Source organism: Rhinolophus sinicus, linkage group LG14 (assembly GCF_036562045.2).
Source record: "Rhinolophus sinicus isolate RSC01 linkage group LG14, ASM3656204v1, whole genome shotgun sequence".
NCBI lineage: Eukaryota > Metazoa > Chordata > Mammalia > Chiroptera > Rhinolophidae > Rhinolophus > Rhinolophus sinicus.
The window spans coordinates 1,713,330-1,718,130 of NC_133763.1; the positions used below are offsets into that span (position 1 = coordinate 1,713,330).

At 45.4% G+C, this 4,801-nt stretch overlaps 1 protein-coding gene across 1 annotated transcript in view; it reads right to left on the bottom strand.

Annotated features, from left to right (window-relative positions):
- The window catches only part of CPNE3 (copine 3), a 38,965-nt gene extending 38,731 nt beyond the window's left edge, over positions 1–234 (bottom strand). The window contains exon 1 of the mRNA XM_074319048.1: positions 86–234. The gene's annotated coding sequence lies outside the window, so the exon portion shown is untranslated. The remainder of the gene's footprint in view (positions 1–85) is intronic.
- Between the last annotated feature and the right edge of the window lie 4,567 nt (positions 235–4,801).

Consider the following 4,801-nt stretch of genomic DNA (forward strand, 5'->3'; position numbering starts at 1 on the left):
GCCCGGCCCGTCCTCGCGCTCCCAGCGCGGGGCCTGCCCTCCTCCCCGGGGTCCCCGCGGCGCCCGCGCGATGGGCCGCGCTCACCTCGGGTCTCGGCAGTGGGAGTCCGGCGGGAGTGGACACCACGCAGCACGTCCGCTGGGCCGCCTGGCTGCGGATCCACCGGAACCAGGCAGGTCGGGCGAGGCGGGCCCGGGGCGGGGACGGGGGTCGGGGCGGGGCCAAACGGACAGGGCGGGCCCGGGAGGGCGGGGCCAGGGGCGGGGCTGAACCCCAAGTTGACTTGGGGCGTTATTTGGTGCACCAAAATCAATTCCTGAAGGTTGAAATAATTAAAATATTTGAGAAAACTATGCCACTATCTGAACCAGGGAAGAATCAGCACGAAAGTAGTGAAATGCGCTCCTAACCATTCTCGCTTAGAGCACTTGCCTATGCGTCCTACCCGTCATTTTACGTCCTCAATTCCATAGTCAAAGAAAGGGTCAGCGTCTTAAGTATAAATTGATTGGTTTTAAATATAAAAGAGGACAAAGGATTTTTTTAATTACAGAAGAAATGAAAATGAAACAAATGAAGAAATAGTCTTTCCAACTAACAACTCTTTTAACTCAAAAAATGAAAACTAAATACATTTAAATAATCATATCAGTGAGGATGAGGATTCAGCACGTCGTGGATGCCTCCTGTGTGCCGAGCATTGGTCAAGACGTGTGACAAGCCAGAGACAGACAGAAGCTTCCACTCCAGAGGAAGAACAAACAATAAGTTATTAAAAACGAGTGAGATGATTTCGGGTAGCCACAGCTACCGTGAGGAAAGCAATAAGGGTGATTTGGGGATAAAGGCAGCTTACTTAGATGGGGGACAGGGAAGTTCTCTCTAAGGCTATTTGATCTGACACCTGAAAAATAGGAAAGAGCCAGTCATGAAGAATGTGTGCGCAGGGGAATGAATGGGAGCAGGGGCCAGCGCAGGCGGAGACCTGGCAAGTTGCAGGGGCAGAAACAAGTCCCTGTGGTGGAAACACGGGGGAAAGAAAGAGAAGAAGTGTTTTGTTTTTAGGAAAGGTTGGTAAAAACCACCTTTTTATGTCATGGTTGATTGTCTTTACATTAAAGTCCTCAGGCGCCACTAATTTCAATGTAAGTTTCAAACGTTCCGGAGTCCAGTTCCCATCCCTACCCTTCATGACCTTTGTCTCCACTAAATAGGAGGAAGTGGAGACAAGGAAATGGTTTATACTTTTAGTACCCAGTAAGCAATCTCATGTCAATGCGTAGTGCTACAGCTATTCAGAGTACTTACTCATTCTCCTCAAACTATCGTCTATATTCTGTTCTATTGTTCCCATTCATTTACCCATTTACTCAACATATATTGAAGGCATACTATGTATCAGGTATAACCAGATTCTAGAAACAAAGAACAAATATATATGGGATGCACCTGCTGGAGATTTACATGGATGATAAAATGAACGAGATGGTCACAAAATCAACAGATCACACCAAATTCCATGTCTTAAAACTAATAGTAATTTATTATCTCATAGCTTCTGAAGTTCAGGGACTTAGGTGTGGCGTAGCTGGGAGGAAGGGAGGAGTGGTTCTGGCTCCTCCTGTCTCCTGACGCTGCAGTCAGGCAAGGGGCAGGGGTGCAGTCACCTCCCAGGGTGGAGGAGCCACTTCCGAGCAACAGTGGTGCAGTGCTGTTTGCTGGTGGGAGACCCCAGTTCCCGGCCATCTGAGGCTCTCAGAAGGGCTGCCTGAGTGTCTTAATGGCACGGCTGCTGGCTTCCTCCAGGGTAAACAATCCAAGAAATCAAGGCAGAAGCTCAATGACTTTTAAGGCTTAGACTCAGAAGTCACACACCATCACCTCTGCAGTGCTCAAACAGACCAGTCTTGATTTAATGTGGGAGGGGATTCCACAAAGGAGTAAATACAAGAGGTAAGGATCACTGCGGGTTATCTTGGAGGCTGGCTACCAGAGTCTTCTAATAAGCATTTCAAATCTAAATGCACGAGTAACACCTCTGACCTTTCTCCCCAAAGCTATCCCTCCCATAGTCTTCTCTATCTCAAGTAATGGCAAAGCATTCCTCCAGTTTGGGCGAGAACGTGTGGCGTTATCTTTGTCTCTCTCCTCTAACTCCATCCCCATCTGACCTGTCAGCTAATCCTGTCAACACTACCTTCAAATATATCCAGATTCTGACCACTCCTATCTTCCAGCCTAGTCCAAGCCAGCACTATTTCTTTCTAGATTATTCTAACACTCCAATAACTCCTTCCCTACTTGCTCCCTTTCAGTCCATTTTCAAATTAGATCACAAGGATATGTAATTTAATTGTCACACACAGTCATAGAGAAAAAAAATCAAAGTTCTTACAGTTGCCTACAAGGCCCTACACTAGTAGGGCCTCACTTCCCCTCTGACCTTATCTCTTGGTCCTCTCCTGCTTGCTCATCGCACTCCATCTGCAGTAAGCTTTCCAGTCGTGGAAATGCCACTGGCCTCCCCAGTTTAGGGCTCTGCACTGCCTTCCCCCCACGTGAAATGCTCTGTCCCCAGGTATCTTCATGGTTCACTCCCTCTTCTTTGGGTCTTCATTCAAGTGTCCCCTCAGTGAGGGTCTTCTGTGGTCATCACCCTATTGAAAACTGCAATGCTTATACAGGATACACTTGTTATCCCTTCCTGCTTTGTCTTCTGCTGCAGCATTTATCAACAGTGTATCTTTGACTTATTTATCTTGCTTACTATCTTTCCCCAATTAAAGTATATACTCCATTAGGAATTCTTCATTCACATCTAGAAGAGAACCAGACATATTACAGATATGCAATAAATGTATAGAATGAAGAAATAGTACTAGCAATTGTAATAGACAGAAATCAGACATGTCATTGAGTTTATGGTATAGCAAAGGCACACATTCTTATCAACTGTAACTGCAGAATATACTCTAGATTAACAAATAGTCACAAATATGAAAATGAAATTACAAAACATGTCTAGAGCCATAAAGGATATGAAAGTATGTTGGGAGAATCAAGAACAGCTCCTCTGAGGAAGTGACATTTAGACTGAGAGCTGAAAGATGAATAGGAGTTAGCTAGGTAAGGACTAATGGAGTGGGGTGGGTGGAATGGGAAGGGATCCTGACAGACTGTCATATGGGGAGGTCTGAGGCTCACTGGGAAAGAAACGATAGTGTGCTTGGGCCAAAAAAAGAAGTACTGCAGACTTAAAGAGACTAAAGAAACATGACAGTTACATGCAATACATAATCAGGGTTTGATTCTGAGTGGAAGAAAAAATAGTTGATATAAAGAACAGCATTGGGACAATAAGCAAATTTTGTATATTAAATAATAGTATTCTGCCAATTTTCTGAATTTGATAGTTATGCTGGAACTAAACAAGAGAAGGTCTTTGTTTCTAGGCATAAAAAGTCATGCTATCTGTAATCTACTCTCAAAAGGTTCAACAGAAAACAATAGTAGGAATATAATATGCATATTGTATGTAATATATGTAAAGAAAAACAAATGTGACAAAATGTTAACAATGGCTGGATCTAGGTAAAGAATATATGAGAGTTCCTGCAACTAAGAACCTTTTTTTCTTTTCAAAATGAAAAATGTAATTAAATTTTCACTCTGGCTGAAATATCAAAAACTCAGTTTCAGGATTATCATGGCATCCAGTGGTGTAAACATATTATTGAGCAATATTGCGGTAGCTATTAGCGGAAATATGTAAAAGTGGTTCCCTCTGGGGGAAAAAGACTAGGGTTCAACAAAAGTTGGAAAGAGGATCTCTATATATTTTTGAAACATACTTTGAAAACAAACAAAATAGTAGTATCACTGATGTAATCCTAAAGAAATGTGGCTGATTTAATGGCACGTGGTGGAGGCAGCAATCATGTAGCAGCATTAGACTCATGGCTTCCAGTCTTCTCACATTACCTACTAGCTCTGTGTCCTTGTACTTCACAAGGAAGATCAATGAAATGAAAGTATGTGTCAGTACACTATGTATTAGTATAGCATTAAAAGTACTATATAAGTGCAACCTAAGTTTTATAACATCTTATGACTATCCTGCCTGACTGCCCATAAAAATTTTTCACGTAATCCAAACAGTTGGTACTCCGCTTGCGGCTTGTGCGTTCACGTAGGATTCAAGCCCTCCTCATCCCCTGCGAAAGCATCCCACTCCGGTGGGAAGGAGGACCTTGCGGAACACGGAGAGGGGAAACCAAGGGTGGGGGATGGGGCCGCACCAAACGTCCCACAGCACGCGGCGGGGGCAACCTGCGGCCCAGAGGCCGCCTCCCCGGTTTCCTTCCGGAGGCTCCTCGCTTCTCCCCGAGCACCTCCCCTCCAGCCGCTCAATCTCTTCCTCTCCTGCTTTATGTAAAGTAGTTCAGTCCCTCCTAGCATTTATCTCCCCAAAGGTCCCCCCAGTACCAGACTCTCCCTCCCTTTGAAGCCAGCAGAGGACGGTCAGTAACAGATCATTTTTTTGTCTCGCGCACATAAATTCTCGGCTCTACTTCCGAACTTTCAGTTCCGTTCCGCTGATGTATGTTGCTTTGTGAAAAAACCAGAAACGAGTCAGAGGCCGAAAGGGAATTCTCACCGACCCAGTCTCTCGGCGCAGGCGCAGAGGGGCCGCTAAGGGCGACGCACTCAGGTAAGCCCCACCTACCGGAAGCCGGGCGCCGGAAGAGGCGCCGGCAGGAAGTGGGCGGATGCGCTTTTCCCGGATTGGTCGTGGGCTCC